The following is a 12,585-nucleotide window of genomic DNA, read 5'->3' on the forward strand; positions in this document are numbered from 1 at the left end:
ATAAGATTCAGGAAAATAAAAAAAAATTGAACTGCTTTTCTGGTTAATTTCATTCAAATATGTAATATGATAAAAGAAGTTAGAGTAAATCTTATAATGAAACATTAATATACTTTCGTTTAAACCCTCCTCCAACGTAGTCAATTTATCTTAAAAGATTAAATATTGCATATTCTTAGTTTCTTGGATAGTAAAAATTATACAGACTTGTATTTCTTAAAATAAATTTGACAAAGTATTTGTTTCTGTACCATCCTGGTAAAGGCAATATATAAATCTTGATTTTCGGTAAATTTTGTGTTAGGAATTCTAAGGGTAATTAACAAGTTTTTTCAAAATTTCCCTGTAATTTTCACCCACTCTTGAACTTTCAACAGACCCGTTGTTTACAGATTGCTTCTTCTGGCAACCTTTCCGTTGAGACCTAATTTTAGAAATGGAGAATTCTTTCAGAAAGGGAAAGAAATAATGAGATAAATTGCCATAAATTTGGGATTATATGTATAATGGTGCATAATCACAAAAAGCTCAAGTTCTGAAGCCCATAATAAATCCTAGTAAACTAAACTGATTTACCATAGATGAAAAAATTACTGTGCTCTTAGTTCAATGGGTCATTTCATCTAAGGGGAAGGCCCTGTGAAAATCAGGAACAAAGTTGACAAATTTCATGGATTGGTCATGGTGAGCAATATTGAATTTCACGGTCTGTCACAGATGAATAGAAAAATTTTAACCCCCCAATGCATTTGTAAAGCAAATAAATTATTATCAAAGGTTGCATATTTTAATAATAATAATAATGTAACATACATTCATTATTGTTAACCTGTGGACTTTTGATACATTTTTAAACAACTCTACAAGTACTCAGAGCTCTGTATTGCATAGTAACCTCATTCAACAAATTTAAATTGCTAATTTAAACCAGAATTGCAGAACATTTTATACCAAGCACTGCCTCTGTTTTTTTTTAATATAAAACATAGATAGTGGATTTGCTTTAAAGCATGAATAAAAGTCTATATATACTTTCATTTTTTATTATTTCTCAGATCATAAAAATTTTCACAGATTTTATCCATTCATGTTGGTATAAAATTTAATTTGCTTTCCTAGAGTATAAATCTAATTTTTAAAATATATTTTGCTTTCTATTGACAAAGGAAATCTACAGGGCAACATGTTCCATACCTAATAGGAAAAAAAAAAAAATGTGTGTGTTGCAAGAACTCTATTGATTTATTTAGCTTCTTTTCACAGCCAGGATATGAAGTTGTCATATTGTTAGCATTTCGAGAAAAAAAAATTGTATATCTATCTCACATTTAAAAATTAGGCTGTATGCTTTGAGGAATTGGTTAAAAGTAGCAATCAGATGTTGATAGCATTGGATTTTTATAAACTATGCCTGACATTTGTCACTCTATGTGATATGCCTTTCTTGAAGGTGACTGCTTTTATTCCAAGTAGTTCTGACAGATAAACTGAATGTATTTTCCTCTCCGAGCTTAGCATAGGACTACTAAATCCCAGGGCAGAAATATGATTTTTAAATCTTTTCAGAAAGAATGAAATGTGTTTGCAAAAATGTGTGTCCTTTTTTAACTCCCCTTTGTAGATTTCTGTTAGGATGTTGTAAAAGGAGTACTTTAGGTTTGTCCTCCAGGGAAAGAGACCTGCTGAAACATAAAATATTCACCATATATTTTCCGAAATGCTTATCACTTGTGGTTATGCTTATCTTCTTTCATAAAGGCAGTCATGCTGCACTTTCAGACGTGCACTCCATGCACGTTCACACACATACGCAAATAGTGGTTTCATGTGTTACATTTGCTTGCACAGAATGTTAGTTTTAGTTTCTATCTAGCAAATTAAAGTTAATTTTTAGAATTTTAGGTAAATACAATTCAGTTTCAATTTATTAAATACTCTTGCCTCCCTAGGCCCTATGATTAAGCACCAGGATTAAACACAGGTGTCACATCAAGGAGCAAGTTGAAATACTCACCCTCAAGTATTATAGGAGAGTCTGATAAAATTTTTAATGTTAAAATTGAACATTATATATATTTCAAAATGTTTTGATTCGTCCTATAAAAATTAAAAGTGGAAACTTTTTGAAAGTTGATTGTCTCCAATGTTACCTCATGTAATAACATGGGAGAATGAATTTCAGTGCAAGTACCAACATGCCAGGCAAAGGCTGGGTCATCAGAAATAGGCCAGAATGTTGGTCACTGAGCCAGGGAACGGCAGACCTATCTTTGGGGTTCACTTGATGTCATTCACATGACTTTTGAGTCACTAAATTCCAAGGTATTTCAGTGCTCGTTCTGTAGTTTGGTTTCAAACTGGTGCTGGGTGTTTTAAGGTTAGCTTGTTTATCTCTTTAGTTATTTGAAATTACTTCACTGTCCCTAATGAAACAGAACATGTTGGTCTAAAACTTTTTCTTTCATACCTCAAGAATGTTTGGTACACTGGAGACAGGTGTTCCTCAAAATGGTAAGCATAGGGGATGCTCATGTACAATGTTGAGCATCATATGGTTATAAACACAATAACTTTACTCTTAGGTATATACACAAAAGAAATGCAAACATATGCCCGTGCAAAGATTTGCACACAGGAGTTCATAGCAGCATTTTTCATAGTAGTACAAAGTGGAAAGAACCCAAGTGTCCATCAGCTGGTAAATAGATAAACAGTATGTGGCATATCCATACAGTAGTATATTATTCAGCCACTAAAAAGAAATGGAATACTGACAGATGCTACAACAGGGATGAATCTCAAAACCTGCATGCTAAGTGAAAAAAGCCATACACACAGAGTACATATAGTGTGACTCAACTTATTAGAAACTTCCAGAATAAACAAATCCATAGAGACAGAAAGTCAGGCTTCCCTGGTGGCTCAGCTGGTAAAGAATCTGCCTGCAGTGTGGGAAACCTGGGTTCGGTCCCTGGGTTGGGAAGATCCCCTGGAGAATGGAAAGGCTACCCACTCCAGTATTCTGGTCTAGAAATTCCATGGACTGTATAGTACATGCGGTCACAGAGTCGGACACGACTGAGTGACTATCATAGAGACAAAAAATAGATTAGTGATTGTCAGGGGCGGCAGAGGAAGGGAGAATGGGTTTCTTTTGAACCTAATGAAAACGGTATAAAATTGCTGCTAAGTCACTTCAGTAGTGTCCGACTCTGTGCGACCCCATAGACGGCAGCCCACCAGGCTCCCCCGTCCCTGGGATTCTCCAGGCAAGAACACTGGAGTGGGTCGCCATTTCCTTCTCCAATGCATGAAAGTGAAAATTGGAAGTGAAGCGCTCAGTCGTGTCCGACCCTCAGCGACCCCATGGACTGCAGCCCACCAGGCTCCTCCGTCCATGGGATTTTCCAGGCAAGAGTACTGGAGTGGGGTGCCATTGCCTTCTCCAGTATAAAATTAGATAGTAGTAAAAGTTGCATAACTGTGAATATAGTAGAAATCATTTAGTTGTGTACTTAAAATGAGCAAATATTGTGGTATGTGAATTATATATCTCAATAAAGTTGTTAAAAATGAATGTGGACTAGATGGAAATAGAAAGAAAAATATATAAAATGTATTTTTAAAGAAGAAGTGAAGTCGCTCAGTCGTGTCTGACTCTTTGCGACCCCATGGACTGTAGGTTATCAAGCTTCTCCGTCCATGGGATTTTCCAGGCAAGAGTGCTGGAGTGGATTGCCATTTCCTTCTCCAGGGGGTCTTCCCAACCCAGGAATCGAACCCAGGTCTCCCGCATTGCAGGCAGACACTTTACCATCTGAGCCAACACGGAAGCCACTTACTTTTTAAAGAAGTATCTGGCAGAATGCAAAAGGACCCAGTAAACAGAGTTAAGTCTCTGAGCCATTTTGTTTAGATTAAATGGCTCCCTTTGTTCTCTTCCTTCTAAACATTATTTTTGAGGGAAATAACTATAAAAAAAAAAAAAGCTAAAATCAAATCGCTTTATGTATGGTCTTAAAAGAGTAAAACACTGGTAAACAGCAAGTCATTGGTTTTCAGGAAGGCCAGTACCCTGAATCTCTTAAGTAGCTGGTTCCTGCCTGGTACTCTAGGATCAAGTCTTGTTCTGTTTCTTCACCATATGGCCTGTTTCAATCTGTCCCTTCGCTCTGTACCACTCAAGACTGACTTCACAGATGGCCCCTGTAATTCACCCTCCTTTTCACTAAGCAAAGTCTGACAATATCTTCTGTTTATTCACTCCTTTTTAAAAAAAAAAAACAAAAAACACAGTATTTACTCTGTAGGAAGATCCCCTGGAGAAGGGAATAGCAGCCCGCTCCCAATGGCACCCCACTCCAGTACTCCTGCCTGGAAAATCCCATGGACGGAGGAGCCTGGTAGGCTGCAGTCCATGGGGTCGCTAAGAGTTGGACACGACTGAGCGCCTTCACTTTCACTTCTCACTTCCATGCATTGGAGAAGGAAATGGCAACCCACTCCAGTGTTCTTGCCTGGAGAATCCCAGGGACGGCGGGGCCTGGTGGGCTTCCATCTGTGGGGTCGCACAGAGTCGGACACGACTGAAACGACTTAGCAGCAGCAGCAGCAGCAGCCAGTATTCTTGGGGCTTCCTTGGCAGCTCAAATGGTAAAGAATCTGCCTGTAATGCAGGAGACCCAGGTTCAGTCCCTGAGATGGGAAGATCCCCTGGAGGAGGGAACAGCTACCCATTCCGATATCCTGCCTGGAGTCCATGGACAGAGGAGCGTGATGGGCTACAGTCCATGGGGTCTCAAAGAGTCAGACACAATTGAGCAACTAACACTTTCTTTAGACCAAACATTATAGCAGTCATTTTCTAACTTCAGGTCATCATTTTCTAACCTCAAAGATGTATTTTCGAAACAAAGGCCCAGGGGCAGGAGAAATGTAGGAAGCCTTATTGTACTCCAAGTATCTTACCTTGATTTCTTTCACTTAATGCCAAAGGGCTAGTAGCCCTGCTTTATGAAAGAAAAGCAGTGACTTCGAACTATGTTTAAATGGTGAAGTAGACTGAATTTGGTTATCTCTACATGGGCTTCCCTTGTGGCTCAGCTGTTAAAGAGTCTGCCTGCAATGCAGTAGCTGCTGCTGCTGCTAAGTCACTTCAGTCATTTCTGACTCTGTGTGACCCCACAGACGGCAGCCCACCAGGCTCCTCTGTCCATGGGATTTTCCAGGCAAGAGTACTGGAGTGGGTTGCCATTGCCTTCTCTGGCAATGCAGTAGATCTGGTTTTAATTCCTAGGTTGGAAAGATCCCCTGAAGAAGGGAAAGGCTACCCACTCCAGTATTCTGGCCTGGAGAATCCCATACTCTGTAGTCCATGGGATTGCAAAGAGTCAGACATGACTAAGTGACTTTCACTCATTCACTCATATATTCATGGTTAGTCAACTATGGTTTCAGGGGCATCAGAAGGACTCATATATCCTCAGTTATCTCAGGTGTTCCAGTGTTATCTCAATACTTCAGTCTCAAGCTAATTCTCCTGCTTCTGAAATGTGGTCTTCTCTGGTTATTTTTGTTTTTATTTATTTTTTTTATGGGGAAAAATGATTATAATTTTATTTTATTTTTAAACTTTACAAAATTGTATTAGTTTTGCCAAATATCAAAATGAATCCGCCACAGGTATACATGTGTTCCCCATCCTGAACCCTCCTCCCTCCTCCCTCCCCATACCATCCCTCTGGGTCGTCCCAGTGCACCAGCCCCAAGCATCCAGTATCGTGCATCGAACCTGGATTGGCAACTCGTTTCATACATGATATTACACATGTTTCAATGCCATTCTCCCAAATCTTCCCACCCTCTCCCTCTCCCACAGAGTCCATAAGACTGTTCTATACATCAGTGTCTCTTTTGCTGTCTCGTACACAGGGTTATTGTTACCATCTTTCTAAATTCCATATATATGCATTAGTATACCATATTGGTGTTTTTCTTTCTGGCTTACTTCACTCTGTATAATAGGCTCCAGTTTCATCCACCTCATTAAAACCGATTCAAATGTGTTCTTTTTAATGGCTGAGTAATACTCCATTGTGTATATGTACCACAGCTTTCTCATCCATTCATCTGCTGATGGACATCTAGGTTGCTTCCATGTCCTGGCTATTATAAACAGTGCTGCAATGAACATTGGGGTACACGTGTCTCTTTCCCTTCTGGTTTCCTCAGTGTGTATGCCCAGCAGTGGGATTGCTGGATCATAAGGCAGTTCTATTTCCAGTTTTTTAAGGAATCTCCACACTGTTCTCCATAGTGGCTGTACTAGTTTGCATTCCCACCAACAGTGTAAGAGGGTTCCCTTTTCTCCACACCCTCTCCAGCATTTATTACTTGTAGACTTTTGGATCGCAGCCATTCTGACTGGTGTGAAATGGTACCTCATAGTGGTTTTGATTTGCATTTCTCTGATAATGAGTGATGTTGAGCATCTTTTCATGTGTTTGTTAGCCATCTGTATGTCTTCTTTGGAGAATGTCTATTTAGTTCTCTGGCCCATTTTTTGATTGGGTCATTTATTTTTCTGGAGTTGAGCTGTAGGAGTTGCTTGTATATTCTCGAGATTAGTTGTTTGTCAGTTGCTTCATTTGCTATTATTCTCTCCCATTCTGAAGGCTGTCTTTTCACCTTGCTAATAGTTTCCTTTGATGTGCAGAAGCTTTTAAGGTTAATTAGCTCCGATTTGTTTGTTTTTGCTTTTATTTCCAATATTCTGGAAGGGGGGTCATAGAGGATCCTGCTGTGATGTATGTCAGAGACTGTTTTGCCTATGTTCTCCTCTAGGAGTTTTATAGTTTCTGGTCTTACGTTGAGATCTTTAATCCATTTTGAGTTTATTTTTGTGTATGGTGTTAGAAAGTGTTCTAGTTTCATTCTTTTACAAGTGGTTGACCAGATTTCCCAGCACCACTTGTTAAAGAGATTGTCTTTAATCCATTGTATATTCTTGCCTCCTTTGTCAAAGATAAGGTGTCCATATGTGCGTGGATTTATCTCTGGGCTTTCTATTTTGTTCCATTGATCTATATTTCTGTCTTTGTGCCAGTACCATACTGTCTTGATAACTGTGGCTTTGTAGTAGAGCCTGAAGTCAGGTAGGTTGATTCCTCCAGTTCCATTCTTCTTTCTCAAGATCGCTTTGGCTATTCGAGGTTTTTTGTATTTCCATACAAATTGTGAAATTATTTGTTCTAGCTCTGTGAAGAATACCGTTGGTAGCTTGATAGGGATTGCATTGAATCTATAGATTGCTTTGGGTAGTATACTCATTTTCACTATATTGATTCTTCCAATCCATGAACATGGTATATTTCTCCATCTATTAGTGTCCTCTTTGATTTCTTTCACCAGTGTTTTATAGTTTTCTATATATAGATCTTTAGTTTCTTTAGGTAGATATATTCCTAAGTATTTTATTCTTTCCGTTGCAATGGTGAATGGAATTGTTTCCTTAATTTCTCTTTCTGTTTTCTCATTATTAGTGTATAGGAATGCAAGGGATTTCTGTGTGTTGATTTTATATCCTGCAACTTTACTATAGTCATTGATTAGTTCTAGTAATTTTCTGGTGGAGTCTTTAGGGTTTTCTATGTAGAGGATCATGTCATCTGCAAATAGTGAGAGTTTTACTTCTTCTTTTCCAATTTGGATTCCTTTTATTTCTTTTTCTGCTCTGATTGCTGTGGCCAAAACTTCCAAAACTATGTTGAATAGTAATGGTGAAAGTGGGCACCCTTGTCTTGTTCCTGACTTTAGAGGAAATGCTTTCAATTTTTCACCATTGAGGATAATATTTGCTGTGGGTTTGTCATATATAGCTTTTATTATGTTGAGGTATGTTCCTTCTATTCCTGCTTTCTGGAGAGTTTTTATCATAAATGGATGTTGAATTTTGTCAAAGGCTTTCTCTGCATCTATTGAGATAATCATATGGTTTTTATTTTTCAATTTGTTAATGTGGTGTATTACATTGATTGATTTGCAGATATTGAAGAATCCTTGCATCCCTGGGATAAAGCCCACTTGGTCATGGTGTATGATCTTTTTAATGTGTTGTTGGATTTTTTTTTTTAATTTTATTTTATTTTTAAACTTTACATAATTGTATTAGTTTTGCCAAATATCAAAATGAATCTGCCACAGGTATACATGTGTTCCCCATCCTGAACCTTGCTAGAATTTTGTTAAGGATTTTTGCATCTATGTTCATCAGTGATATTAGCCTGTAGTTTTCTTTTTTTGTGGGATCTTTGTCAGGTTTTGGTATTAGGGTGATGGTGGCCTCATAGAATGAGCTTGGAAGTTTACCTCCCTCTGCAATTTTCTGGAAGAGTTTAAGCAGGATAGGTGTTAGCTCTTCTCTAAATTTTTGGTAGAATTCAGCTGTGAAGCCGTCTGGACCTGGGCTTTTGTTTGCTGGAAGATTTTTGATTATAGTTTCAATTTCCGTGCTTGTGATGGGTCTGTTAAGATTTTCTATTTCTTCCTGGTCGAGTTTTGGAAAGTTGTACTTTTCTAAGAATTTGTCCATTTCTTCCATGTTGTCCATTTTATTGGCATATAATTGCTGATAGTAGTCTCTTATGATCCTTTGTATTTCTGTGTTGTCTGTTGTGATCTCTCCATTTTCATTCCTAATTTTATTGATTTGATTTTTCTCCCTTTGTTTCTTGATGAGTCTGGCTAATGGTTTGTGAATTTTATTTATCCTTTCAAAGAACCAGCTTTTGGCTTTGTTGATTTTTGCTATGGTCTCTTTTGTTTCTTTTGCATTTATTTCTGCCCTAATTTTTAAGATTTCTTTCCTTCTACTAACCCTGGGGTTCTTCATTTCTTCCTTTTCTAGTTGCTTTAGGTGTAGAGTTAGGTTATTTATTTGACTTTTTCTTGTTTCTTGAGGTATGCCTGTATTGCTATGAACTTTCCCCTTAGGGCTGCTTTTACAGTGTCCCACAGGTTTTGGGTTGTTGTGTTTTCATTTTCATTCGTTTCTATGCAAATTTTGATTTCTTTTTTGATTTCTTCTGTGATTTGTTGGTTATTCAGTAGTGTGTTGTTCAGCCTTCATATGTTGAAATTTTTAATAGTTTTTCTCCTGTAATTGAGATCTAATCTTACTGCATTGTGGTCAGAAAAGATGCTTGGGATGATTTCTATTTTTTTGAATTTACCAAGGCTAGCTTTATGGTCCAGGATGTGATCTATCCTGGAGAAGGTTCCATGTGTGCTTGAGAAAAAGGTGAAATTCATTGTTTTGGGATGAAATGTCCTATAGATATCAATTAGGTCTAACTGGTCTATTGTATCTTTTAAAGTTTGTGTTTCCTTGATAATTTTCTGTTTAGTTGATCTATCCATAGGTGTGAGTGGGGTATTAAAGTCTCCCACTATTATTGTGTTATTGTTAATTTCTCCTTTCATAGTTGTTAGCATTTGTCTTACATACTGTGGTGCTCCCGTGTTGGGTGCATATATATTTATAATTGTTATATCTTCTTCTTGGATTGATCTTTTGATCATTATGTAGTGACCTTCTTTGTCTCTTTTCACAGCCTTTGTTTTAAAGTCTATTTTATCTGATATGAGTATTGCTACTCTTGCTTTCTTTTGGTCCCTATTTGCATGGAAAATCTTTTTCCAGCCCTTCACTTTCAGTCTGTATGTGTCCCCTGTTTTGAGGTGGGTCTCTTGTAGACAACATATGTAGGGGTCTTGTTTTTGTATCCATTCAGCCAGTCTTTGTCTTTTGATTGGGGCATTCAACCCATTTACGTTTAAGGTAATTACTGATAAGTATGATCCCATTGCCATTTACTTTATTGTTTTGGGTTGAATTTATACACCATTTTTGTGTTTCCTGTCTAGAGAATATCCTTTAGTGTTTGTTGGAGAGCTGGTTTGGTGGTGCAGAATTCTCTCAGCTTTTGCTTGTCTGAAAAGCTTTTGATTTCTCCTTCATACTTGAATGAGATCCTTGCTGGGTACAATGATCTGGGCTATAGGTTATTTTCTTTCATCATTTTAAGTATGTCTTGCCATTCCATCCTGGCTTGAAGAGTTTCTATTGAAAGATCAGCTGTTATCCTTATGGGAATTCCCTTGTGTGTTATTTGTTGTTTTTCCCTTGCTGCTTTTAATATTTGTTCTTTGTGTTTGATCTTTGTTAATTTGATTAATATGTGTCTTGGGGTGTTTCGCCTTGGGTTTATCCTGTTTGGGACTCTCTGGGTTTCTTGGACTTGGGTGATTATTTCCTTCCCCATTTTAGGGAAGTTTTCAACTATTATCTCCTCAAGTATTTTCTCATGGTCTTTGTTTTTGTCTTCTTCTTCTGGGACCCCTATGATTCAAATGTTGTAGCGTTTAATATTGTCCTGGAGGTCTCTGAGATTGTCCTCATTTCTTTTAATTCGTTTTTCTTTTATCCTCTCTGATTCATTTATTTCTACCATTCTATCTTCTAATTCACTAATCCTATCTTCTGCCTCTGTTATTCTACTATTTGTTCCCTCCAGAGTGTTTTTTGTTTCATTTATTGCATTATTCATTATATATTGACTCTTTTTTATTTCTTCTAGGTCCTTGTTAAACCTTTCTTGCATCTTCTCAATCCTTGTCTCCAGGCTATTTATCTGTGATTCCATTTTAATTTCAAGATTTTGGATCAATTTCACTATCATTATTTGGAATTCTTTATCAGGTAGATTCCCTATCCGGAATTCTTTATCAGGTAGATTCCCTATCTCTTCTTCTTTGGTTTGGTTTGGTGGGCATTTATCCTGTTCCTTTATCTGCGGGGTATTCCTCTGTCTCTTCATCTTGTTTAAATTGCTGAGTTTGGGGTGTCCTTTCTGTATTCTGGCAGTTTGTGGAGTTCTCTTTATTGTGGCGTTTCCTCACTGTGTGTGGATTTGTACAGGTGGCTTGTCAAGGTTTCCTGGTTAGGGAAGCTTGTGTCGGTGTTCTGGTGGGTAGAGCTGTATTTCTTCTCTCTAGAGTGCAATGAAATGTCCAGTAATGAGTTATGAGATGTCTATGGTTTTGGGGTGACTTTGGGCAGCCTGTATCTTGAAGCTTAGGGCTGTGTTCCTTTGTTGCTGGAGAATTTGCTTGGTATGTCTTGCCCTGGAACTTGTTGGCCCTTGTGTGGTGCTTGGATTCAGTGTCGGTATGGAGGCGTTTGATGAGCTCCTGTCAATTAATGTTCCTTGGAGTCAGGAGTTCCCTGGAGTCAGGGTTTGGACTTAAGCCTCCTGCTTCCAGTTATCGGTCTTATTTTTACAGTAGTTTCAAAGCTTCTCCTTCTATACAGCACCACTGATAAAACATCTACGTTAAAGATGAAAAGTTTCTCTACCGTGAGGGTCACTCAGAGAGGTTCACAGCGTTGCATGGAGAAGAGAAGAGGGAGGAGGGAGTTAGAGGTGATCCAAATGAGATGAGGTGGAATCAATAGTGAAGAGAGTGGGCTAGCCAGTAATCACTTCCTTATGTGCACTCCACAACTGGACCACTCAGAGATGTTCACGGAGTTATACAGAGAAGAGAAGAAGGAGGAAGGAGACAGAGGTGGCCAGAAGGATAAAAGGGGGGAATGAAAAGGAGGGAGACAGATCCAGCCAGTAATCAGTTCCCTAAGTGTTCTCCACCGTCTGGAACACACAGAAATTCACAGAGTTGGGTAGAGTAGAGAGGGGTTAGGGAGGAGACACAGGCGACCTGGTGGAGAAAAAGGAGAGTCCAAAGGGAGAGAGAGCAGTCAAGCCAGTAATCTCGCTCCCTAGTGAAAAATGGGTACAGAAGATTGGGTTCTTAAAGGTACAAAATTGGTAACAAATACATAAATGCAAAAATTAAAAATCTAGAGTAGAGTTTGGAGTTTCAAAAAACGATGTTAAAGAAAAGAAGAAGGAAAAGAAAGAGAGAAAAAATGAACAAACAAAAACAAACAAGGTCGAGAAAATTATAAAGAAACTATAGGTACAAAATTGATAACTAATACCAAAAAGCAAAAGTTAAAAATCTAGAGTAGAGTTTGGAATTTCAAAAATACAATGTTAAAGAAGAAGAAAAATAAAGAGAGAAAACAAACAAACAAACAATGTCACAAAAATTATAAAGAAAATACAGGTACAAAATTGATATCAAATACCAAAAAGCATAAATTAAAAATCTAGAGTAGAATTTGGAATTTCAGATATACAATGTTATATAAAAGAAGAAGAGAAAGAAACAGAGAAAAAAAAAAGGTCACAGAAATTATAAAAAAAACTATAGGTACAAAATTGATAACATATACCAAAAAGCTAAAATTAAAAATCTAGAGTAGAGTTTGGAATTTCAAAAATACAATGTTAAAGAAAAGAAGGAAAAAAAAAAAAGCAAGGTCAAAAAATTATAAAATACATATATATGAAGTTTGCGGAAGAAGAAAAAAATAGGGTCTTTTTTTTTTTTTTGCAAAGTAATAGGTTATAAAAGTGAAAATTAAATGAACAATAGAGGACTTAAAATTTTTTTAAAAAA

The 12,585-nt window shown here is 37.4% G+C and overlaps 1 protein-coding gene across 10 annotated transcripts in view; it reads left to right on the top strand.

Annotated features, from left to right (window-relative positions):
• KIAA0825 (KIAA0825 ortholog) overlaps window positions 1-12,585 on the top strand; it is a 442,771-nt gene that overhangs the window by 149,525 nt on the left and 280,661 nt on the right. The gene's annotated exons all lie outside the window — the stretch shown is intronic.

Source organism: Bubalus bubalis, chromosome 9 (assembly GCF_019923935.1).
Source record: "Bubalus bubalis isolate 160015118507 breed Murrah chromosome 9, NDDB_SH_1, whole genome shotgun sequence".
Classification (NCBI taxonomy): Eukaryota; Metazoa; Chordata; class Mammalia; order Artiodactyla; family Bovidae; genus Bubalus; species Bubalus bubalis.